General features: G+C 39.0%; 1 long non-coding RNA gene across 6 annotated transcripts in view; it reads left to right on the plus strand.

Annotated features, from left to right (window-relative positions):
- LOC137204539 (uncharacterized) overlaps positions 1-13,381 on the plus strand; it is a 41,395-nt gene that overhangs the window by 22,787 nt on the left and 5,227 nt on the right. For 2 of the 6 annotated variants that reach the window (XR_010933689.1, XR_010933686.1), the window contains exon 4: positions 7,283-7,612. The exons of 3 other annotated variants lie outside the window; for them this stretch is intronic. This is a non-coding gene — a long non-coding RNA (uncharacterized lncRNA). Of the gene's footprint in view, positions 1-7,282; positions 7,613-13,381 lie in introns of those variants that run through there. One more of the 6 variants, XR_010933692.1, reaches the window with a different exon arrangement.

Below are 13,381 nucleotides of genomic sequence, written 5' to 3' on the forward strand. Positions count from 1 at the left end.
TGGGGGAGAAGGGTGAAAAATACCAATGCCTTAGCTCATCTCCAGCTTCTAATTTGGTTGCTCTGGTTCAAGGATTGAAGCTTCAGTATTTTTAAATTGTAATGTGCAGCCTCAGAGGTGCAGGCTACAGTCCAACCATCCTACACTGGCCTATACAAAATTGTCCACTACCTGCTGTGAATTTTAAGGTTTAATGTGGGGCTATATTTAACAAGAGGCCAAGCAACAGTTAATTTACAAAACTCTTCGAGGGACTTCCCTGGTGGTCCAGTGGGTAAGACTCCGAGCTCCCAATGCAGGGGGCCTGGGTTCAATCCCTGGTCGGAGAACTAGATCCCACATGCACGCCATAACTGAATCCGTATGCCGCAGCTAAACATGGCACAGCGAAGATTCTGACTGCTGCAGCTAAGACCTGGCACAGCCAAAATAAATAAATAAATATTTTTAAAAATCTCCTTGAATCTCTAGAGAAAATAAACACTATCATATTTTAAAACAAAACAATGTACACCAATGTGCATAGCAGCATTTTTCACAACAGTCCAAGGGTGGAAACAACCCAAAGGTCCATCAACAGATGAATGGATAAACGAACTGTGGTTTATACACACAATGGAATATTATTGAGCCTTGAAAAAGAAGAAATTCTGTTACATGCTACAACATGAATGAACCTTGAAAACATTATGCTAAGTGAAATAAGCCAGATACAAAAGGACAAATTTTGTATAATTCCACTTATATGCAATTCCTAGAATAGGCAAATTCATAGAGACAAAATAGATTAGAAGTTGCTAGGAATTGGTGGTCATGGGGAATGGCTAGCTGGTATTTAATGAGTACAGTTTCTGTTAGGGATGATGGAAAAGTTCTGGAAATGGATTGTGGTGATGGTTGCACAACATAGTAAATATACTTAATGCCACTGAATTGGTCACTTAAAAATGATTTAAATGGTAAATTTTATATTTTGTATATTTATCACAATACAAGAAGACAAAATGAAACCTCCTCTTTGTAAGTGTGGTGCTTCTGAATGAAAATTGAAGCTGCTCCTTAGTTATGAGGGCTACCATAACTAATAGTAAGAAGATGAATTGGCAACAGTGAAAGAGAAATCACATTTAACAAGGGTTCTTAGAATATTATCAACAGCCTGAAGTCACTAGAAAGTGATATCTTTGCATGACATTTTTCAGTTTTTTAAATATCAGTATGTATGTTCAAGCTGTTTAAAAAAATAATGCTTTCTCTGTTTAGAATTTATTTTTCTGAAAAATTTGAAATCAAAATTAATGTTTGAAAATAAAAGTAATGACAATCTCATCAACTTAATCTGGTATCGTAACTATACATTTTTAGATACAACAGTAGGAAGTATCTTTAAGTATCAGCCTTAAAGGCTATCAACCAATGATTAGCATAATGTTGGAGCAGGTGCTACGAAGGATGAAGGTTATCATGCTTTTGGAATTTCTGACTCATGCTATACAGCCTGCCATAAAGAGCAGTATATAAAAGGATTTGTTCAGACCAAGAAAAATCGCATATATAGTTCTTTTAGTGACATTAAGAAGTGCTTGGGGCTTCCCTGGTGGCGCAGTGGTTGAGAGTCCGCCTGCCGATGCAGGGGACACGGGTTCGTGCCCCGGTCCGGGAAGATCCCACATTGCCGCTGAGCAGCTGGGCCCGTGAACCATGGCCGCTGAGTCTGCGCGTCCGGAGCCTGTGCTCCGCAACGGGAGAGGCCACAACAACGGGAGAGGCCGCGTACCACAAAAAAAAAAAAAAAAAGTGCTTGTAGTAAGATAATTCTAGAGCAAATGTCCTTCCTGTACATTAACTGTCACCAGCTCCCTTTTTCTTCCATGACAATTTATGCAAATTTTACTCCTTTCAAATTCGGATAACGCCTCTTTTTCTTTGCTTGTTATTAACTTGATTAATCTCTTTCTCACACCTCCATCTCTCTCTCTCTCTTACTTCTCTGCCTCTCTCCCACATGAAATCTTTTCTCATGGTAACATATTCCCAGAAATTATAGTGAATGTAATGAGAAAAAAAATAACTCATGATTTCAACATTGTCTTTTGCAAACAACTCTTCGGTTACAGATCAGCAGTATGCGGCTATGAAACGCAGGTAAACAGGGCACTGGAAAGAACTTCTTCAAGCTGTTTACCAAACTCCTCCTGCAGTTGAGAGTTTAGAGTTGAATGAGTGAATTAGGAGAAGAAACAGAAATAGTCTAAAACATTCAGGTTTATAAGACTTTTATAGAATGTCTTGGAGTCCTGCCTTCCTGTGATGAAATTCCCTTCCGCATCTCTCTCCCATATCAAGGTAACTTGTCTCAGAGCTAAGAGGCTTTTGTGAGTGACATTCTGTCTTTATTCCCAAAGGAATTTCCTGACTCCAAAATGCTTGGTTGGTCTAAATCAGGGGTCTCCCCTTCCTCAATTTACTACCCTTCCTTAGCTAGTGGCTCCACTGTTCGTGCGTATAAAGGGGAGGGTTTGCACCCTGTGTTTCCTCCTCTCTTCTAACTTGATTAAGGACTTTTAGAAGCTTCCCTTTCCTTCCCTGCTTCCTTTGGACCTTGGAGAATCTTCACCCCAGTAGCTGGGGCTACATTTGGTGGGGGGTGGGGGGGTATTTTCCTCTTGGTCAGAGTTGAACATCAGAATGAGTTTTCACTTGGTTGCAATGTCATCCAAGGAGCTGTATCCTATTGGTATAAGTATAGATACATGGTTGAGCCACGTTGTAGCCACATGACCCAATCATTCATTTGTTGGTTCAACGTGTATTTATATGTTTATTTACCGAGTGGCTGCTATATGCCAGGCACTGTCTTACAGGCTAGGTATAAACTAGATAAGAACCGTTGCTCTTGTGGAACTCATATTCTGGTAGAATCAGGTAAAAAATAAACAAGTAAAACATATAGGGTGTTAGATGGTGATAAAAGCCAAGAGAAAATAATAACAAAGCAGAGCAGAGAGAGAGAGAGAGAGATTGCACAGTGTTACATAAAGTAGCGAGAGAAGATGTCTCTGAGGAGGTAGCATCTGAATAAAGATCTGAATGAAGAGAAAAAGCAAGTCATGCCTATATCTGAGGGAAGAACATTCCAGGCAGAGAGTTCAACAAATGCAAAGTATCTGTGTGAGGTAGTTGTGAAGATGTGTTCCAGGATGAGTGGAAGGACCAGTGAGGCTGGAGTGGAATAAGAAAATGGGAGGGCATCAGGGGATGGGGACAGAGAAGTTGGCCAAGTCCTGTGAGTCCTTGGAGAACATGGTGAGGGCTTTGGTTCTTCTCTGAGTAACATGGAAAACTATCGGGAGGGAGGGGGTTTGGGCAGATAGTTGACATGAGCTGACTTTTATTTGAAAAGGCTGATCCTGGGTACAATGTTGAGAAAAGTCTGAAGGGGGCAAGAGCAGAAATATCGAAACCAGTTAGGAGGTTAGTGCAATAATCCAAGTGAAAGATGATGGAGTTTAGACCAAGACAAGAGCAGTGGTGATGAAAGGAAATCTAGTGGAAATATTGTGAAGATAATGTCGATAAGCCAATGCTTATGGATCCAATAAGGGGTGAGCAAAAAAGGGACGAGTTGTGATGATTCAGTCTGATTGAAGTGTCCTATGACCGGGGTCTGCAACCCCTGGGCCAAGGACCAGTACCAGTCTGTGGCCTGTTAGGAGGTGAGCAGCGGGGGAGCGAGGGAAGCTTCATCTGCCGCTCCCCACCGCTCGCGTTACTGCCTGAACCTCCCCTCCGCCACATCCATGGAAAAACTGTCTTCCACAAAACCAGTCCCTGGTGCCAAAAAGGTTGAGGACGGTTGTTCTAGAAGATACTGACATCTCAGTTTGCTCCTCTCCAATTGAAATAGATACTCTCAATAATGCCCATATTTACAGATGAAGAAATGAAGTTTAGAGAGGTTAGGTAATTTGCTTAAAGTCACACAGTTTGTAAGGGAAAGAACCAAGGCTTAAACTCAGATCCATCTGATCAGAATCTATAATTCTAATCATCACTATTTAGTAACACACTTTTTAGATAAACGTAAGAACAATATTTTAATTTAACAGCTATCTACCCTATCTACCCTCCTACTTTTTGTTAAGTAGGAGGTGTCATTGTAAAGGTATATGCAAGAGAAAGAAACCTATACACACTGAGTTATAAAATCTGTTCCTTCTATGTTTTGTATCATCATTTGTCAAACAAATATATAATAAAGTTTGACCAGCTGATAGGATAGCTTCCAAGAGTAGGAACACTCCTTGCAGAAAATGGACCTGGCTGGGAGCTGACTGTTAAGTAGGAGAGTGTCTTCCTTTTAGCTTAATTTGTCCAGCCTGATCAATGGTCTTTTTTAAAAAAATATTTATTTATTTATTTATTTATTTGGTTGTACTGGGTCTTAGTTGCAGCAGGCAGGCTCCTTAGTTGCGGCTTGCCGACTCCTTAGTTGCGGCATGTGAACTCTTCAGTTGCAGCATGCTTGTGGGATCTAGTTCCCTGACCAGGGATCGAACCCGAGCCCCCTGCGCTGGGAGCGCGGAGTCTTATCCACTATGCCACAAGCCAAGTCCCTGATCGATGGTCTTTAAGGAGCTGTCCCCAATCTGGGGAGCTTCCACTGTATTCTGAGGGTTTAAATCATGAGTCACCAGGCTTGATCCACCCCACACCCTGTTCTTTGATATATTTTTGACCTCTTTTCAAGACAGTCTCCACGTACAGCTCAGCCTAAGCTGATCCAGTTTGCCCTGTGTTTTGGTACGTCCCGGCCTCAGGCCTTACTCTGATCCTCAGCTATTGTTTTCGTCTCTTTTCTATAGTTCAGGGAATCAGCAAACAGTTTCTCAGGTAACACTGCTCTTGATTTATTTATATGCCTTGTGTAGTCCCCTCTTTGGTTCTTTTTTATTTTGGGGGGGGGCCATGCTGTGTGGCTTGTGGGATCTTAGTTCCCCGACCAGCGATTGAACCCAGGCCCTCGGCAGTGAGAGCTCAGAGTCCTAACCACTGGACTGCCAGGGAATTCCCTTTGTTTTTGATTTTAAGCAGCCCCCCACCCAGATCTGTCCTGACCCTCTACATCTGTTTGCAAGTCAGTGGTTTAAAACTCAACGTGCATTTTCTATTAACACTGTACGAGATTATTTGTCCCTCAGGCACATCTATAAAATCGGGTGGCAGCATTTTTGAGCAAAAAAAGCATGACCTTTAGAGGCAGGCAGACCTGATTAGTATGAGGATAAAAATGAGCAAATATTATAAAATGTAATGTATTGTATGTCTCAGAATAGGGCTCAATGGATTCGAGTTTTCTTCTTTTATTTGTGACTCACTGCCAAACAAAATATATACTCACAGCTTTCCCCCTACACTCCTGTCCCTGAAATAAACACGTAATCCTCCCGAGGAGATCTAGTGTTTTAAACTGTTGATAACAGTGGAAAAGCATGAAGTATGTGGAAGTTTTAAAAAACTTTTATGCAACATCCCCTTAGGCCCTAAAGTGGAAAGCCAGTGTAACATCCTAGCAACAGTGGTGAAAGAGGAGGAAGCAAGATGGAAGAGACAGGAAAAAAAGGCAGGAAACATTTACTGAGCATGAACTCAGTGTGAGGGGCTGTGCTAGGCTCTTCCAGGCGTTACGTTACTTAATCATCTTGCATTTTAAAAAGAATGAAATAATGCCCTTTGCAGCAATATGGATGGACCTAGAGATTATCATACTAAGTGAAGTAAGCCAGAGAAAGACAAGCGTCGTAAGATATCACTTATATGTGGAATCTAAAAAATAAAAAAGATACAAATGAACGTATATACAAAACAGAAACAGATTCACAGACATAGAAAACAAACTTATGGTTACCAAAGTGTAAAGGAGGGGAGAGGGATAAATTAGGAGTTTGGGATTCACATATACACAGTACTGTATGTAAAATAGATAAATAACAAGGACCTATTGTATAGCCCAGGGAACTCTACTCAGTATTTTGTAGTAACCTGTAAGGGAAAAGAATCTGAAAAAGAATATATATATACAGATATATATGTATAACTGAACACTTTGCTGTACACCTTAAACTAACACAACATTGTAAATCAATTACACTTCAATTAAAAAAAGATGTCTGTTCTATATAGAGAAAAACACCAGGGCTCCTGAGTTGACGAATCTTGCCTAAATTCATGCAACTAACATGTGGTGGAGCTGGAACTTAAAGCTAACTCTGTCTGAATTCTAAGTCCATAATATTTCAATATGTTTAATACACATCAAAATGTATATAAATAGTATGTTAACATTATTATTAAAATCAGCATTTATACACCTATGATAAGATAAGCACTGTCATTGCTCTCCCAAAGGGTAATTTTATATTTCAATCACAATATTTTTAAATGTCTAGGCCTAATTAATATGAGAAATTTGGGTCAAATGGTAATGGTAATTTAGTTTTGTTTTTGATAGACTTACTTTATAAGGAATTTGCAGTAAAAATACCTTCCTAAATGTAGCTGTGGCATAACTTCCTCAGTTCTTTAATAGCTTCCAGATGTTTAGATAACTTTGTTTAGAAACTTTGTAAATTATCAAAGTTCTTTGCTGATTAAATAAGACTTATAATAAAGCAAGCCTTCTCTGCCCTGTTAGACCTCATGATGTTGAAAAGCTTTTTGAAATCATAACTTCAAAGTTGTTTACGTGGTTATAGTCTCATAATAAATACAGGATTATAGACATTTCTGTAAGATTATAAAGGAAATGAAATAGAAATAATGACAAAATGACTTCCCATGTTCATATCTCTTTCTTTAAATGTTTACCAATTGGCCAGCAAACTTGATATGTTGAAAAGCCTTATTGACATCAAAGGATACTTTCTGTGGTACAAAGGGTCAAGTACAGTGCCTGTCAACCCACAGACTACTCTGTAACAGAGTTAAACAGTTTACTTGAGATAATGTCAAAGCAAATGACAATTTGTACAGTGGGGATTAAAAAGTCTAGATTTGTAGGTTGGAGACGTGAATACTAAAGAGTTAGTAAAAGGTGAAGAGTCATTTGGGAAAAAGGGTGGAGAAACATTAATGAGATGCTCAACTACTATGGTTACACCCCAAATCTCAAGGAGTCTGAAAGTTACAGAAAGGGATCTGATTTTAAAAACAAAAACAAAAAAAGGCTTGTGACTGACAGTGAGAGAGAAATTTTTTAAAATTTGATTTATTTGTTTTAAAGATAGACAATATTTTGGGACTTCCCTGGTGGCCCAGTGGTCAAGAATCTGCCTGCCAGTGCAGCGGACACGGGTTCGGGCCCTGGTCTGGGAAGATCCCACATGCTGCAGAGCATCTAAGCCCGTGTGCCACAACTACTGAGCCCATGTGCCACAACTACTGAAGCCTGCACACCTAGATCCCGTGCTCCGCAACAAGAGAAGCCACTGCAATGAGAAGCCCGCGCACCGCAACGAAGAGTAGTCCCCGCTCGATGCGACTAGAGAAAGCCTCTGCACAGCAAGGAAAACCCAACACAGCCAAAAATAAATAAATAAAGATAGCTAATATATTTTTTTCTGTTACAGTGTGTTTTTTTTTTTTAACATCTTTGTGGAGTATAATTGCTTTACAATGGTGTGTTAGTTTCTGCTTTATAACAAAGTGAATCAGCTATACGTATACACATATCCCCATATCTCCTCCCTCTTGCGTCTCCCTCCCACCCTCCCTATCCCATCCCTCTAGGTGGACACAAAGCACTGAGCTGATCTCCCTGTGCTATGCAGCTGCTTCCCACTAGCTATCTATTTTACATTTGGTAGTGTATATATGTCCATGCCACTCTCTCACTTCATCCCAGCTTACTCTTCTCCTTCCCCGTGTCCTTAAGTCCATTCTCTACATCTGCATCTTTATTCCTGTCCTGCCCCTAGGTTCTTCAGAACCTTTTTTTTTTTTTAGAATCCATATATATGTGTTAGCATAAGGTATTTGTTTTTCTCTTTCTGACTTATTCACTCTGTATGACAGTCTCTAGGTCCATCCACCTCACTACAAATAACTCAATTTCGTTTCTTTTTTATGGCTGAGTAATATACCATTGTATATATGTGCCACATCTTCTTTATCCATTCATCTGTCAGTGGACACTTAGGTTGCTTCCATGTCCTGGGTATTGTAAATAGAGCTGCAGTGAACATTGTGGTACATGACTCTTTTTGAATTATGGTTTTCTCAGGGTATATGCCCAGTAGTGGGATTGCTGGGTCATATGGTAGTTCTATTTTTAGTGTTTTAAGGAACATCCATACTGTTCTCCATAGTGGCTGTATCAATTTACATTCCCACCAACAGTGCAAGAGGGTTGCCTTTTCTCCACACCCTCTCCAGCATTTATTGTTTGTAGATTTTTTGATGATGGCCATTCTGACTGGTGTGAGATGATACCTCATTGTAGTTTTGACTTGCATTTCTCTAATGATTAGTGATGTTGAGCATCCTTTCATATGTTTGTTGGCAATCTGTATAAGACAGATAATATTTTAAGGCTACAGAAAATAACAACAAAAAGGAAGACTTGAAATTTAAATGTGATGACACAGCAGAGATGTCACATGTAGCCATTGTCATTTCGTGTGTGAGGTGAACTTTCACTATTATCACGCTTCTGGATGGAGCTCTGTCACACAGCTTGCTTTCTCTCTACTGATCATCACCATCCTTTCCATCTGTATTGGTGTGAGTACAAAAACCACAGTTTTTTTACAGAAGGATTTACAAGATAGCTCTAAACTCCTTATAGTAAACTGGCTTTTAGAGTGTAGCTTAAAGAACTTTAAAGGAGGCACATACTGTAAATATTATTGTAGTGGAAAGGTCCACCTGCTTAGAATTAACCCCATTCAGTCCCAAACAATTGGTGAAATACTTATTTAGAAGTGGCTTTCAGTTGCTTTTATTACATTGTTTTCTGGGTCTTCTTTCACATCCTTTCCCCTGGGAATTCTCTTTACTAAAATTGTTCTGTGATCCAACAAAGGGACCATGCTGCCAAACTGGAAAAAAATAAACCATTTACTTTCCTTAGCCTATTATTTTTTGTCTCGATTTGTCTTCTAATCCTTTTTTGTTTTTAGTGGTTTTTTTTTTTTTGGATGGATAACAAGGAGATAACAAGGCTTCCCTTGCCTAGATAAGTTCTCCCACAAGCTATGTGTCCTATATTCTGTGATTTAAAAAAAACTACTTCTTGCTTTGGAACCTATATGTGATGAGGGATGTATTTCTTCGGATGAGCACATGTACACAAACATAACTATGGTATTGTCCTAGTTTCCTAACAAGATCGATCATATCTAATTCACATTGTTATGTTGTTCGAAAAAATGAATACATACCTTGGGAATCAAGGTCATATAGATAGAAATACATTTCTACCATGTATTTATCTTAAAATCAGTAATTGATATTCCTGAATACAAAGCAAAACTGCGGTTAAGAATTAAATGTTAAGTATATTTATTTAAATAAGAGGCCTAAAATTATAATTTTGAGGGACAAAAGCGTATTTAATTTTGACAATCATGCTACTTTATTTTTATTTATTTATTTATTATTATTTTTGGCTGCATTGGGTCTTTGTTGCTGCGCGCAGGCTTTCTCTAGTTGCAGCGAGCAGGGGCTACTCCTCATTGCGGTAGCTTCTCTTGTTGTGGAGCATGGGCTCTAGGCATGTGGGCTTCAGTAGTTGTGGCGCATGGGCTTAGTTGCTCCACGGCATGTGGGATCTTCCTGGACCAGGGATCAAACCTGTGTCCCCTGCATTGGTAGGCGGATTCTTAACCACTGCGCCACCAGGGAAGTCCCCATGTTTCTTTAAAAAAATTTTTCAGAAATAAAAATAAAAGCTGGTAATTACTTAGCAGTAACAGGTTGGTGTTAAGGAGACAAATCAATCCTATTAAACCAAATGTTAAGGGTAGTATCTGTGCTATTTTAAAACTGGTTTTAATATATTAAAAAAATTTTTTTGGAGTAGTATAGTCGATTTATAATGTTGTGTTAGTTTTGGGTGTACAACAAAGTGAATCAGTTATACATACACATATATCCACTTTTTTTTTTTTAGATTCTTTTCCCATATAGGCCATTACAGAATATTGAGTAGAGTTCCCTATGCTATATAGCAGGTTCTTATTACTTATCTATGTTATATATATGGTAGTGTGTATATGTCAGTCCAATCTCCCAATTTATCCCTCCCCCCCATCCCCTGGTTTTAATATTTTTAAGACAATTTGAAATACATTCACAGAGTGAGGAGTTGTTTAATTCTTTCTGCTGTGGAGGCCTACGATAAAAGCAGAGAGACACCACCACTTAGAGACCATATAGATACACATATTTTTCTCAGAATTTTTAAAAATTAAACTTTTCGGGACTTCCCTGGCTGTCCAGTGGTTAAGACTCCACTCTTCCGGTGCAGTGGGCATGGGTTGAATCCCTGGTCAGGGAACTAAGATCCTGAATGCCGCACGGTGCAGCCAAAAAAAAAAAAAAAAAAAAAAATTAAACTTTTAAAATTGAAGTGTAACATTCATACAGAAAAGTGCACCACTCATAAGTTTATTGTTCAATGAAGTTTTGCAAGGTTAACACACCTGTGTAACCACTATCTGGATCAGGAAATAAGTCTTTGCCAGTGTACCCCAGAACCCCATCTCTGTCGTTACTCCACCAGCAAAATTAAATCATCCTTAATTTCTATCTCCATAGACTTATTGCTTGTTTTTGAACATTACATAAATAGAATTGCACTGTATATATTCTTTTGTGTGTGGCCTTTTTCATTCAGCATTATACTTTTGAGGTACATCCATGTTTGCTTGTATTTGCTATAATTCATTTGTTTTAATTGTTGTATAATAACTGATTATATGAATATACCATAATTGTATTGTTTGTGGATATTCTGTTATTTGGGCTGTTACAAGACAACGCTGCTATGCACAGCTGCATACATATCTTGGTATATTTATGTCCATATTTCTTTAGAATATATTTCTTGGAGTAAAATTTTGAAGGCATAATATATGCATATGTCCAGTTTTACTATATACTGCCAAATAGTCTTCCAAAATGGTTTTACCAGTTTGTACTCTCACCATCCTTAACTTTCGGTATTATCACTTTTTTAATTTTAGCCACTCTGATGGGTACATAGTGGCATAACACTGTGATTTATTTATTTTTATTTTCCAAAAATTTTTATTTTATTTATTCATTTTATTTTTGGCTGTGTTGGGTCTTCGTTGCTGTGCACGGCCTTTCTCTAGTTGCGGCGAGCGGGGGCTACTCTTCATTGTGGTGCGCGGGCTTCTCATTGCAGTGGCTTCTCCTGTTGCAGAGCACAGGCTCTGGGTGAGCAGGCTTCAGTAGTTGTGGCACATGGGCTCAGTAGCTGTGGCTTGCGGGCTCTAGAGCTCAGGCTCAGTAGTTGTGGTGCATGGGCTTAGTTGCTCCGCGGCATATGGGACCTTCCTGGGCCAGGGCTCAAACCCGTGTCCCCTGCATTGGCAGGCGGATTCTTAACCACTGCGCCAACAGGGAAGCCCAACACTGTGATTTAATTTTGCGTTCCCCATGTGACTAATAATGTTGACCACCTTTTCATATATTTGTTGACTGTTTGAGTACCCTGCTTTTATGACGTTCTCATGCCTTTTGTCCATTTTCTCTGAGTTTTCTGGCTTATTTTATTGATTTGTAGGTGTTCTTTTTATATTCTAGATGGGGATACTTTGTGAGATATATGAATTCCAACACTCCCACTTTGCAGCTTGCCTTTCACTCTCATCATGTTGTCTTCTGATGAGCAAACGTTCTTAATTTCTTTTTTTTTTGGCCGCGCAGCACGCAGGTGGGATCTCAGTTCCTCAACCAGGGATCAAACCTGTGCCCACTGCAGGGGGAGCATGGAGTCTTAACCACTGGACCACCAGGGAAGTCCCCCCAAATTCTTAATATTAGTGAAGTGTAGTTGATCAATCTGCTTCTTTATGGTTAGTGTTGTGTGTGTGCATGTGCGTGTGGGTGTGTGTGCTAATTGTGAGACATTGTTTCCTATTCCAATATGATGACATTATTTTATATTATCTTGTAGATAGAAGCTTTATTGTTACCATTTACACATGTCTGCAATCCTGCTACAACTGGTTTTTATGTATGGAGGGTAGTTTGGGTCAAGATTCATTTCTTTTCCTATGTGGTTATTTGAAGGACTTGATATCATTTATTTAATTTAATTAATTTATTTATTTAATAAATTTGTTGATTTATTTTTGGCTGCGTTGGGTCTTTGTTGCTGCGTGTGGGCTTTCTCTAGTTGTGGCGAGCAGGGGCTACTCTTCGATGCGGTGCCTGGGCTTCTCATTGCAGTGGCTTCTCTTTGTTGTGGAGCATGGGCTCTAGGCACACAAGCTTCAGTAGTTGTGGCACATGGGCTCAGTAGTTGTGGCACACGGGCTTAGTTGCTCCACAGCATGTGGGATCTTCCTGGACCAGGGCTCGAACCCATGTCCCCTGCATTGGCAGGAGGATTCTTAACCACTGCGCCACCAGGGAAGTCCCTGTTAAGCCAATTTTGCATTTGGTTTAACATTTGAAAATCAATTAATGTAATTCACATCATAATCAGATAAAGGAAAGAAATTATTTATGATCATATTAACAGATTCAGAAACAAAATCATTTGATTAGATTCAATACCTGTTCATGATTTTAAAAAAGAAAAAGAAAATGTAAAGTCTTGGCAGTTTAAGATTAGAAAGTATTTTTAATTAGATAAAGGATATTTACCAAAAAAGCTCATACATGTACTCATAGACATATGTACAAGAATATTAGTTTTATTGTAGGTATTGCTTATAGAAGCAAAAAATTTTAAGTACATACATGTCCATTGGTAAGGGACAAGTTACATACATCATAACCTAAAAATCTAGCTGTCATAATGACACAGATTAATAGGTTTCTTTTACTCTGTCTTATTTGCATGCATATTATAGATGATTCTTTCCCTTGGGGAAGTTTTATTTTTTTCACTGTAGGTTTTTTCTCCTGCCCTTGCCCCCCAGGGTTAACTTCTGGACAACCTTGTTAGTTTTCTTTGTGGCATAAGGTTTAGAGACTACTCTTATCTTTGAAAGTCTATCCTTGTCTGTTAGCCTTTTCCAAGACATACCAAAACACTTTTTTTTTAATATTAAAGCTATAACTGAAATCAACTGGGCAAGCTGTTTTCTGAGGTCAGAGTTTCTGGAGATCTGAACAGGTATCA

Source organism: Pseudorca crassidens, chromosome 13, assembly GCF_039906515.1.
Source record: "Pseudorca crassidens isolate mPseCra1 chromosome 13, mPseCra1.hap1, whole genome shotgun sequence".
Taxonomy (NCBI): Eukaryota; Metazoa; Chordata; class Mammalia; order Artiodactyla; family Delphinidae; genus Pseudorca; species Pseudorca crassidens.